Genomic DNA, 12919 nt, shown 5'->3' on the forward strand with positions numbered 1-12919 from the left:
GCCCCCAGTGCTGCCTCCTTACCAGTCCCTGTCACACACGGTATGCTCTTCCCCGCCCTCCCTGTCCTCAGGGGCCTCGTGCCACGGCCAGCCCTTAGAGAGGCACCCAACCAATGTTCGTTAGCTGGATGGAAAGTGCTGGTTGGATTAGCAGGATCCCCAACCCCCTGCACCCTGCAGATGGGGCCAGCCCCCAGGTCCCTTTCCTGTTTTACCAAAACCCATGAGAGCCAGGCCCTCCTCTAACACCCGGGCTTACAATTTCACCGACATTCTCAAGATCCCAGTTAATGTTTGAATTCAGTTTCTTTGTGTTCTGTGAAGCTGATAACAGCTCAGGGTAGCTGGGAATGTCAAAGACCACAAGAGCACAACACATACTCACCGATTTTTACCTAAAGAGTTACAGATTGGTTGTTTGCTCTCCCCCCAGATTTTTGGGAATGAAATTTTATAATCCTGTGAAGTCCCTAAAGCCGGAACGGTAGGCATCAGCAATATACTGGGGTCTGAAGAGACAGTCTTCCTGGAACTTCCACCAGGACACCACTCAGATTCCAGTGGGATCCTGGATAAAGCTCAAACTCATCAACTTTCCATCCAAGCCCCACCTCCTGCTCCCCGCTCTCTGTTCAACCCGGACCTTTTCCGGCCAGACATCCTGTTTACAGAGTCCAGACAGGCCACCTTTCCAGGACAGAGCAGAGGAGCGGTTGGAAGTTCGAGGTCCAAATTCAGACAGGCTAGGGGTCACACCCAAGCTCCATCACGCCCCGGCTGTGATGGCCACACAACCTCCAGGAAGCCCTCTCTGATTTCTCCGACCCACGCTGTGCATACGCCCAGTGTCCCTCTGGTCCAAATGCTGTCCATCCCAACACTCCATGGACATCAAAACCTCCAGTCTTGTGATGTCTATTTCATTGTCATTCATTTGTGTGTTTGTCTAGTCTCTCCACCCGGACTCTGTGTGCCCCTCAGATTGCCTGCATGAATATATCAAAAGCTGGAAACGCACTGTGACCTTTGGCCTGAGCTGGCCAGTCAGCCCATTTAGGCTGCTCAGCCCGGTGCAGATCTGTCTACAAAACAGGTGTCTGTAAAGACAGGCCTCTGATCTCTCTTCCCTGACAATTCAGGAGAAGCACCATGAACAGGAAATTGGGCAGAACTTCACATCTCACCCCTGTCCTCTCCTGGGTCACCTTGTCCCACCGTGCTCCGTTGCAGTTTTCCTGTGTCTCCACTCACTCCCTGAGTGTACCCCAAGCAGACAGGACAAAAAGCCGTGGACCTCCACAGGCCCCTTCAAGTTCATGAGGTGCCTGACTTGTGGTTGAGGATCAGAACACACAAGCGCCACCTCTCGGGGAGAAGGCAGGGATGTTTACGCATGTATGAAATTTGAGGTGCCCAGGATGACTGACCCTGGACAAGTTCCTTCCCTTCTTTGGGCCTCACTTTCCCCCATTGGTCATGCAAGAGCATTGGATCTGGAAGATTCTATCCAGCTCTTTGATCCAGAGATACTGAGGAAAAGGTAAAGAGGTTTTGCTAGCCCTCAGCCCTGCCTGATCATATGAGGTGTGACCCAATGTGTTTAGAGCCACACTTCTAAGTCGTGTGAATCACCTGCACCTAGTGTTCTGATTCAGTGGACCCAAGGTGGGGCGTTCAGATCTGCTTTTCTAACAAGCTCCCAGGTGATGCCAGGGCTGGGATCCCCAGGCCACTCTTTGAGTAAAAGCTTGGCCCTGAGAATGGCAGCAAGACTCACCTTGGAACTCACTGGAGCTGATGAGGCCCTGCCGCAGGCCTTTTGGGTCAGAATCTCCAGCCATCTGTGCATGACTGGTTCCTCCAGGTGATTCTTTTTTTTTTTTTAATGTTTATTTTTGAGAGAGAGAGAGAGAGAGAGAGAGAGACAGTGCCTGAGTGGGAAGCAGCAGAGAGAGAGAGGGGAAGACACAGAATCCAAAGCAGGCTCCAGGATCTGAGCTGTCAGCACAGAGCCTGATGTGGGGCTCAAACCCATGACCTGTGAGATCATGACCTGAGCTGAAGTCAGATGTTCAACCAATTGAGCCACCCAGGCAGCCCCTCCAAATGATTTTGATGAACCCTCAAATCTGAGCTGTTAGGGAAACTGGTTCTGAACATGGTGGTTCATAGCAAACACCTTTTTTTTTTAAGTTTATTTATTTATTTTGAGAGAGAGCGAGCAAGCAAGCGCATGAGTGGGGAGGGGCAGAGAGAGAGGGAGGGAGAGAGAGAATTCCAAGCAGGCTCTGTGCTAACAGTGCCAGGACAAGGGGCTCAAAGTCACCAATTGGGAGATCACGACCCGAGGGGAGATCAAGTGTTGGATGCTTAATCGGCTGAACCACCCAGGGACCTCCTCATGAATTTTTATTTAGTTATTTTGGTCTATATATCTTAATACAGTTCCTGAGTCAAAAACTGAGAGTGATTACCTTTAGCCTCTGACCCACCCCCCTAGAGTTTTTAAAAATACTGGCGCCTAGGTCCCGCTTCAAGGGGTTCTAATTTAATTGGGATGTGGTGCCTCCTGGGCACTAGGATTTTTGAAAGGTTTCCAAGCGATTCTAAGGTGAGGCGGATGCATGTTCGAATGTATGTATGTCAGGCTCCATGCTCCTAGATGCGCTCCCTGAGCCTTCCACTAGAGGGCGCTGTCGCACCGCCTGGGAGGTGGCGGGAGGCTTAGACTCCTCCCCGCCCGCCGCAGGGGCAGGGCCAGAGCTGGGGGGCCGGCACCCGCGGGAGCGGCTCCTGGCGGAGGCCGTCCTCTCCCCTGCTTCTGTACCTAGTTAGTGCAGGCCGTGGCCCCGCTGCGCTTGACGTCAGCGATGTGCTCCGCGCTGGGGAGATGCGGCCTTTGTGGCCCCACCACACAGGTTGCTTTGCGCCGCCAGCCCTACTGCGTGCCTCCTCCGAGAAGGATGCCCGGGCTCACTCTGGGTACTGAGCCTTTGTTCACGCCCCTCCGACGACTGGGACTGAGACACTGTGCCCTTCCCCATCTTCCCCAGCAGCTCCCTTCCTTGTCAGGAAATCCCCCAGGCCCAAGTCCTAGGATTTGCCCGGTGGGCTGCAGGAACCAACGCTTACCTTTCTTGCGAGTTTTCTTTTCCTTGACCCTCCTCTGCTCAGTTCCTTCCCGGCTGCCCTCTCTTCCCCTTTCTCTCTTATCTGAGCTGTGTGGATCAGATATTTCAAGCTACTGTGTTTTCATGCGCAGGAGTGGAATAGATGGGCCAGATTGTCACGGTTTCATATGACAGATAAGGCAGTGCTATTTGTAAGGAACGTCGTCTGTCTTGGTGGGTGGGAGCTGGGCGAGCTCTGGCTGTTGGTGGAGAGAGATAGAGAGAGAGAGAGAGAGAGAGAGAGAGAGAGAGAGAGAGAGAGAGGGAGAGGGAGAAGTATCCCTTTAAACAGGGGTGGGAGTTGATTCTGGAGATGAGAGCCCAGGCAGGCTCTGGCTGAAGACTTTCTTCCCTCCCCCGGAGTTGCTTTTTCCAGCCTCCAGGGCCAGTGTTGCTTTTATCATAAACGTTCTGTTTCAACCCTGCTTCGAAGCCCCCATCCCACCCTACCTCAAATCTGTTTGGTATTTTGGGCTCACTGGTGTGAGATCTCATCTGGAGGAAGGCTACGTGGGTAAACACAGCTAGAACACCTCTTGTCTGGATGGGGTCTTCGACGGCTCCTTCTAAGAGGGGAAGAGGTAATCCTGGGAAGCAGGAAGCAGGACTCATTTCTGCCTCTGGCCTTGACTTCAAACACCTGTTCCTAGTTTCTCTCACTGGAGTCCCACGGCACCTGCCTCCGACCGTGACCAGCCCGTGGGGAGGGCATCCCTGCAGCTTCACGGGAAGGTGGCTACTTGGACATTGAGGGACGTTGGTGGAGGGTGTCAATACTGGGCAGATGGTGGAGAGCCAGCCAGCCCACAGAGGGGAAGGGAGTTGCTCAGGGTCACACAGCTGGTTCTTGGCAGATCCTTCTTCAAGCTAATTCCTCAGAAGCCCCTGGCAAGTCCTTCAGAGCTTCTAGATCCCCAGTATGACATTTTAAGACAGCGTTGAAGGGCTAGTGGCTGGGATCCAAAGGGAACCAATTTGGTTTAATTTGAAGAATCCTAGTGTCTCCTTGAATCCAGAGGCGTGACCCCTTGTCAAGGCAGATGTCATTCCAGGGTTTAGCCTGAACTTGGGGCAACATTGAGTCATAGATCCAGCAGGGGTGTGGGTGGAAAGAGCCTCCCCCTTCAGGACTCAGGGGGAATTTAGCCTGTCGCACCCCAGCCTTCAAGAGGGACAGAAGGCCAGGGGAGCGGCGGGGGATGTCAGTACACATCCTGCCCCTTACAGTGTCACCTCTCAAACTGAGGGTCTGAGCCTTGAGTTGGATCTCAGATGGGTCTGGGGTGGGGGTGGGGGTGGGGCAAGGATATCTGGACAGTGGTGCCTCTAGGCTGGTGTCCCTGCTGCCCCTGTGGCATCAGCAGGGAAAGAATCACACAGATCTGTGTCTATGACATATGGGTGAAAAATTTGGGTGTGGCAGGAGGGGACTGGCCCAGGTCCCTGAGCAGGTGGAGCCAGTGCTTAGACACAGGCTCTGGACTCTGAGTCGTGTGTCCCACCACTGTCCTGTTTCCCATGTGGAAAGAGGCCTTGCCCCCACCCCAGGGGGGGCTGCCTCTTCTCCTCTCTTTGGGGTGTGTAATGAGTGTATCTGTGTGCACATGCACAGACCTTTCCTGGTTTCTGGACGCCTCCCTCCAAATCCTCTCTGCTTCACGAAAACCCAGAGAAAATCGCCACCGATTCCAGGAACACTATCAGAAAACCCTCGTTCCCACCTCTTCCAACTCTGCCCTGCTCCAGAGTAAGTCCTTCCAGGCGGGGCTGGCAGAGTCTGGGACACGTGCCAAGGGCCCTGGGGAAATGCGCCGGGCTGTTTCCCGAGGAATGCCCGCTCAGGGTGGCCACACTGCTGTCTCCAGCACAAGCTCTCTCTGCCTGGGATCTTGAATGGTGCCGCTTTTGGGGGGTGCTGGTCCCAGCTAGTGATTTATTGTCTGCTTCCCCAGAACCCGCTTGTTCACTTCTGCTGGTGGGAAGGGGTGGGGGAAGGAGGGCGGTGACCACGAGTCCTCTGAGCTGCAGAGGGAGTCAGCAGGAATGACTTACTGCCTCCCTCCAACAGTGACCTCCATGAACTCTTCCTGCCTGCCTCTCTCCACCTAATGAGAAGCAGAATGCCCTTCCCCCCACCTGGGAGGCTTCAGGCACCTTTTCTCCTCAGTGGACATTGAATGCAAAATTCCACCCAGAAGAGGGGGAAGGAGGAAGGAAGGAATGCATGAAGCACTGCTCTGAGCCCGGTATCTCACTGGAACCTTGTGTTATGACCCTAAAATCCGGGTATTGTCTCCAGTTACAGATGAGAGCACGCATGCTCCAGGGGCTTACGCTGTGTGAGGTGACGTGGAGGTGGATTGAGTTGGGATCCAAACTCTTGTCTGGCCACTACCAAAGGGCACGCTCGTCCTTGCCCAGGGTTTCTCAGGAGATGTCGTGGGCCCCCTGCATTGGAATCCTGTTTTCGGGATTCTGTTAAACAGATAGGAGCGACCCAGGCACTGGTCCAGGCTCATGGGATTCAGCAGTGAACTAGACAGGTCCTCCCTTCGCGGAACTTTCATTACTGGGGAGACCAAAAATGAGCATAAGAAACAAGTCTGGTATATAGTTGTCTTAGCTCAGGCTGCTGTAACAAAATACTGTACACTGGGTTGCTTGAAGAGCCCTTATTTCTCACTGTTTTGGAGGCTGCGACATCTAAAATCAAGGTGCAGGCAGATTTGGGGTTCTGGGAAGGACTGCCTTCCTGGTCTGCAGACAGCTGCCTTCTTGCTGTGTCCTCAGAGGGCAGGGGGAGAGCGCTGCTCTCCCCCCTTAGAAGGGCACGAACGCCATCACGGGGCTCCACCCTCATAACCTTATCTCAACTTGATCACCTTGCAAAGGCCCTGCCTCCACACACCATCACATTTGGAGTTAGGACTTCAGCATATGGATTTGTGGGGAGACACAGACATGCAGTCTATAGCAGCGGTGTGATAGAAGGTATCGTGCTGTGAGGAGAAGGAGCAGGGGTGGGGATGGGGCCCGGGGAGGTGGTGCATGGCTGTGATTCAAAATATAACGGTCAGGACAGGCTTTACCGAGAAGGTGACATTTGAACCAAGACTTGAGAAATCAGTGTTTTGCTGTTGAGTCTGGGTTTCCTGTACCTACGTAGACCTGCTCACTCAGAGCCTCCAGGAATGGGGTCTGGGAATGTGTATTCTGACAAGTCACTTATGCACACCTAAATTGGGAAATTCCTGCTCTGTACCCTGGTGCTGCTTCTCCGTGCAAAAGACTCTGACCTAACAGTTCAGGAAATATTTGCCCAAATCTAGGTGTAACTTTAGGAGTTTAGGGTGTAGCTGAAGAAGATCCCCTGTGTGACTTGATAATTGGCTCAGATTTAATAACCCAAACAGTCAAAACACACCCCTGACGATGAGCGGGGACTGGAGAGCCCTGTCTCAGTGCAGGGCAAGATGTTGATTTTGTCACGTCGTGGGGCCACCCAGTGCAGTGAAGCTACAAGCTGGGGCCATGAGAAGGGCGTGACCTGGGAGACTCGGGGCCCAGTCTGGCTTGATTGTGGTGAGCTGGGTCAGGTCATTCACTCTGAGAAGTTTCCACTTCCAGGTTTATGAAATGGAGCTGCTGGAGGCTCCCCTCTTTATGTCACAGTGCTGCTCACCTCTGCCGCCAGCCAGTCTGTGTATCCGTCAGTCCATCCATCCATGTCCGCCCACCCATCCATCTATCCATCCAATCGTCCATCCATCCCCTCACCAGTCATCTCCACTACCCTCAGTTTCCTTATTATATTATTATCTGCATTTCTAAGGTGGCCTGTTCCATGCATAGAACTTACTATAAAAGAATTTGGCCTGAGAAAATAGTGAAGAAAAACTGTATGGAGAGTAACAAACTGGGGTATTGACATCCTTCATCTTGGAAGATCTGTTCAACGAGGACCGAAGGTGGGGTTCGTGCGCTCGTCTGGGGGACGCAGACAAGCGCCTGTCACTTCAGTTGTAGTGAAAGCAGGCGGTAAAGGCAACCTCAGATCCCCCGGACCAGGGAGCCGGGCCTCTGTGCCCAGCCCCATTAACTGTTGGCTTCCCAGGTGCTGAGCGCAGCCAAAACCCTCCTGCACTGTTTGAAGTGCTTATTGGAAAAGCAGATTTCATCTTGGCTGGAGCTCTGAGCGGCTCCTTCTGTGGGGTACTCCCCAGGGCTGTAATTGAACACAAGAAAGCCTCGGTCTCCTTTGGCATTCTTGCTTTCATCTCGAAGTCACATTTTAAAATTTATATTTAAAAAAAAAAGTCAGGAAGGGGGCCAGCCAGCACCGCTTATGTGGCCACCGGTGCCAGAACTCCCAACACGCAGCTCCGGGAAGGCAGGCTGGGGAGGATTGGAGGAGGGAACCGGGGCTCCACAGTACGGCGCCCCCCGCCTTCCGGAAGTCCGCAGCGGGCTTTCGAGGCCGGCCTGCTGTGACCTGGGCTGTGCAGCGCGGGCGTCCTGAGGGACCAGACCAGGCCCCACTCATGCCAGTCTGGTTGCAGGACAAGTTTCTATAAAACCTGGGAGAACAGGAGAATCTAGAGCCTTCGGACACCTACCCGGGTCAGACCAGGTGGCTCAACAGGAAATGCTGCTGAGGAAGCTGCTTCCAAAGTTGTTTATCAACCCAGGTGACTGCCAGAGAGAGAAAACCATCGAGGAGAGAGGCCTGTGTTGCTTTCTTTGTCCGCCCGATGCTGCCTCTTCTAGAGCTTGGGCAGGGTTCTGACAACAGTCGGCGTCTAAGAGGTGTTTGTTAGACAAGGTCTCCCGGGCGGAAAGGTGGCAGCGAAGCGCAGCACAGCCTTTCCCTACGAGTCTTAGGAAGACCATCGTCTTCTCCAGAGCCCAGCGTGCGACTAACACACCAAGCTCCGTGGAGAATTGACAGAAAACGGTGATCTGGAGAAGGGCTACCCCCTTGTGAAAGACTATTGTTGTTTCCTCGGCTTGTGCCCCACTCTGACCCCTTCATTGTTCTCAGGAATTTTTGTTTATGGAAAATCATTATATATGCAGCTGTTTTCTCCTCTGAGAGTAGGATCTTGCATTTACCTCTGCCTTACACTAAGATTATGGATATCTTGAAGTTAGCCAAAATAAAACACGAAAAAAGCTAGGTGCTTTAGAACAAAGAACATGCATTCAATAAGGTTATTTAAATTGTCCTATTTTCAGGATCAAAGGAAGGAGGAGGGAAGGTAATATACAACTCCTAGAATTATTATTAAATTCAACTCTGAGGCTCCTAGTAGCCAATTAAAAAATAAAAAAGGAAGTAGATTGGTTCCTTAGGAGAGATAAAGTTTATCTTGTCTTTGAGTTCTCATTTTGTGAGGGGCTCCTGGAGGGTGACACGGTGGACCAGTGTGTCAACAACTGTCTTATGCCAAATGCATGCAAATTTCCTGTCATCGTGTCTTGGCCAGCATTTAGGACATCACTAAGACTCCTTTGGGAAGTGGAATGTGGTCTTGGGGTACAATGGAGTATGGGAAATTTTTTTTTAATTTTTCTAATGTGTATTTATTTTTGAAAGAGAGAGAGTAGTGGAAGGAGACACAGGAGAGAGGGGGAGACACAGACTCCGAAGCAGGCTCCAGGCTCCGAGCTGTCAGCACAGAGCCCGATGAGGAGCTCGAACTCACAAGCAGTGAGATCGTGACCTGAGCCAAAGTCGGAAGCTTAACCGACTGAGCCACCCAGGCGCCCCTGGAATGTGGGAAATTCTAAGAGGGCAGGTAAAATCATCTGGCCTGTATATCACGCGTTCCCTACTTAAGGGCATGCTGAGTTAGATTTGGGGCAAAAAAAAGAAGAAAGGTGAGCTACCAAAGGCCTAAAGCTTATCTCGAGGGAATCACTAACTCCACACGTGGCCAATTTTCCTCCCTGTGCTTCACTCCCCCACCACAGTGGGCAGAAGATGAATCATCCGCTTGAACGGCTAATAACTAAGTTTTGCTTGCTGTTGGTGACCGTGGCCACACATGTATGTGAGTGGATGCGAACACAAGCCCTTCTCTCCCTGCCCTACCTCCCCCACCCCCAACACTCACGCCTACACACACAAGACTCCGCATCCTGGAGTCAGTTCCTCTGTCAGTAATTTTGATAACCAGCCAAAGCAGAGGGTCTTGCCAAGGCCCGAAGGTCATTAACTCTTTGGAAGAACAACAGGACAGTTTCTGAATATTCAGGGTGACAGCCCGTGGGTGAAAGTCTCAAACACTCCCATTACTAACTGGTCAGAGTGGGGTTGGGAGAGGGAATCTTTGCCCCATCCGCAGGATTCCTTGTTAGACGGAGCTGAGTCCCCCTGAGCTGGACACAATTGTCAGGCCCCCACAGCTCTGCAGGCCACTGGCTGTCTGTGAGGGGCGTCTGCCCTGCTTTCCCCTGCGGCCTGAGGATTGACCCCTGAGAGGCCCCTGACCGTGGCTGCAGGATAGGCCAAGCTTCCTGGCCTCCTTGGGGATGAAATCCATGCCCTACTCTTTTGTCCAGGCTCCGGCTAAAAAAACAGCTGGTGGGGCGCCTGGGTGGCTCAGTCGGTTAAGCATCTAACTTTGGCTCAGGTCAGGATCTCGTGGTTTGTGAGTTCGAACCCCCTGTCAGGCTCTGTGCTGACAGCTCAAAGGCTGGAGCCTTCTTCGAATTCTGTGTCTCTCCCTCTCTCTGCCCCTCCCATGCTCATGCTCTGTCTCTCAATAATAAATAAACGTTTAAAAATAAAATAAAATGAAATAAGATAAATAAAATAAAATAATAAAATAAAATAAACAGCTTGTGATTCCCAGCCTTGTTTCAGCCCCTGATCAGCCGGAAACTTTCCAGCCTGACTGTGGTCTGCAATTAGGAGAGCGCTGGCCTTGATGGAGCTAGTGTCTTGGTCATGTGCTCATCTCAAAGCCATTGCTGCCCAATGTTTTAATGTGGAGTCGCGTCGACAACAAGAGAAGTGATAGGGGCGTTTGATCTTGTTCCTTTGCAACAAACAGCAGCAAAGGGTTTCTTTTTGAAACCGATTGTTCTTCACCATTTTCTACCTCAAAACACCTGGAGGACTTTTCGCATGGTCCTGGACCGGGGAAGGCAGCACCGGCATCACCAGGGTACTTGTTGGAAATGCACATTCTTGGGGCGCCTGAGTGGCTCAGTCGTGATCTCACAGTTCATGAGTTCAAGCCCCACGTCGGGCAGCTTGTCCGCGCAGAGCCCACTTGGGATCCTCTGTCTCCCTCTCTTTGCCCCTCCCCTACTTGTGCTCTCTCAAAAATCAACATTAAAAAAAAAAAAAAGAAATGCACATTCTTGACCCCAACCTCAGAGTTACTAAATCAGAAACTCTGGGGGTGGGCAGAGTGGTTTGTGTTTTACCAAACCCTCTATGATTCCAATGCTGCTCGTGTCTGAGAGCCACTGAGGCATGTGCAGACCCTCCGGAACCGGGAGCAGGGGTGGCGTGTGTGGTTTGAAAAAGCCCCTAAACACATGATGATCTCTTTCCCCTACACCTTGCCCTACCCTATTTGGAAACCCTTGAGCTAGAACTAAGTATGCACTGGAAGACTCAGTTCAGGCAACTATCTTTGTATTCTGATGATTTTTTTTTAATTTTTATTTTTGAGAGACAGAGAGAGAGTGTGAGCAGGGGAGAGGCAGAGAGAGAGGGAGATACGGAATCCTTAGCAGGCTCCAGGCTCTGAGTTAGCTGTCAGCACAGAGCCTGACGAGGGGCTCGAATCCACGAACCGCGAGATCCTGACCGGAGGCAAAGTCGGCTGCTTAAATGACTGAGCCACCCAGGTGCCCCTCTGATGACTTTTCTCATGCTTCAGAAATGTTTATTCTGTTGCAGGAGTGACGTGTGCCAGGCCTGGAGATCTCTCTGCATCCAAGTTTTGTCCAAGGACTGAATTTACATGCATGGAGTCTGAAAGAAGAGTTTTGTCAGAGTGGTTTGGGAACACCCGTCTGAGTAGCTTACAGATGAGGGGTCGTGGAGGCAACAGCACCCCCAGGAGACCCCCTGCCCCGGGAAGCGGCCCCTCCCTCGCCAGCTTGGGGGAACGGGCAGTGGGCCCGCTGCTCCGCTGATCCTGAGCCAGCCTGCGGGCCTGTGTTATGTTCTCATCAGGCTCCTTAAAGGAAACAGACGTCAGGAGCCTCTTTTGATTGCCCTTGACACAGAGAAGACGTGCCCTAAGTTGTTTGGTGTTTGTGAACAGTGGTAGATCTGAGTTTGTTTTCTTTTTCTCTAAAAATGTTGTATTTGGGAAGCGGCCCTGGATTTGAGGTGCCGGCGGGTGTTTCAAAAGCAAGGAGAGCTTCCTCGGATGCACACACCCTGTCCCTGCGAGCTGCAGGTGTTCGAGCTGCTTCGACAGTCCGGGGAGACAGCGAGGAGGGAGGCAGCTGCTCAGCCAGTGGGTTTTCCTGTTGATGGGGTGGCCCTGGCGGCAGCGGCTTATCTGGGTGACAGGCTCTATCTCCCCAGAAGGCGGTATTTCCCTTGTGGCTACTGAGGCAGGAAGCAGGTGGCAGAGAGCTGACCCCACAGATCCCCCCAGAGCAGGCCGGGGGTTTGCCACCAACCGTGGCCGGTGCTGATCTTGCTGATTGCCTGCGGCGGGGAACCCCTCCGAGGAGATGGAGTCGCTGATGTCCTCTGCAGATCCGGTGCTTCGGGCCGGGCGGGGAGGGGGGCAAATGGGCCCCTGTCGGGGCAGGAGGTCTGCCGGGTTCCAGCGCTGGGGGCTCTGAGCAGATGCAGGAGGAACCCAGGCCCAGCACTAACCTGGAGTCGATCTGTACTGAGGCTTTGCCTGAGCCCTGGCCTCCCTCACTAGCACTTGGGTCCCTCAGGCGTGGACTTTTATTGGCTTTGTTCCTCACAGAGCCTGGCACACGGGAGGTTCTTAACAAATATTTGTCGACTGAATGATTGAATTCCTGTCCCTCACCCCAGGAGTCCTCTTGAGCCTGATGGGAAAGGAATTTAAGACCTTGTCCTTGGCTGTCAGCTGCTGGTGGCAAAGGCTGTCACCTTCCTGCAGGGGTTTCCAAGGGGCGGCTGGGGAGAGGAAGTGTGTTCCCAGTATGCAAACACCAGGCCAGGCTGTCACATGTTTGTAAGACAGCGGCTCAGCTCTCCCCTCCTCCACCCTCCCCTAAGGGCTACAGACTGAAATCCAGCGTGTGAAGTGAGGACAGCAGGGACGGAGACACACAGCCATTAGGGGCAACTGCCTCTCCAGCAGAACTGCTCTTAGATCCATGGTTCATCTAGAAGGGGGAGATCCCCTGACCAGCTGACCACGGAGGCGCTTATGCCCTGGAGGGGGTTGAGCTAGAGAACATGGCCGGGCCCTGGGACTCCCTCGGATCTGTGGTTCTGGTGGCTTGCAGCGTGGCAGGGAACTTCCCACTGGTGGGGTCCAGGATGTGTGGCCCCTGGCTGAGGACCCAGACCCCCACGCTCGAAAGGCCCTGTAGGATGGCCAGGCGGGACCCTCTCCTCCACAGCTCCCGCCTCTGCCTTGGACTCAAAAATTCCAAACAGCTCAAACTTTTCATAATATTAATAGAATATTAGTGATATTAATAGAAAAAAAACATTCCCTGGAGCTAGGTTAAGCCACTGAATCATAATGTGCCTATGAAAGCAAATGGGTCATGTGCTGTGGTTT

General features: G+C 52.7%; 1 long non-coding RNA gene across 1 annotated transcript; it reads left to right on the forward strand.

Annotated features, from left to right (window-relative positions):
* Positions 1 to 4605: 4605 nt before the first annotated feature.
* LOC115291879 lies at positions 4606 to 11476 on the forward strand. The gene is made up of 2 exons (XR_003908704.1): positions 4606 to 4917; positions 11089 to 11476. It is a non-coding gene; the product is annotated as an uncharacterized LOC115291879 (long non-coding RNA).
* The last annotated feature ends 1443 nt before the right edge of the window (positions 11477 to 12919 follow it).

Source organism: Suricata suricatta, chromosome 5, assembly GCF_006229205.1.
Source record: "Suricata suricatta isolate VVHF042 chromosome 5, meerkat_22Aug2017_6uvM2_HiC, whole genome shotgun sequence".
Lineage (NCBI taxonomy): Eukaryota > Metazoa > Chordata > Mammalia > Carnivora > Herpestidae > Suricata > Suricata suricatta.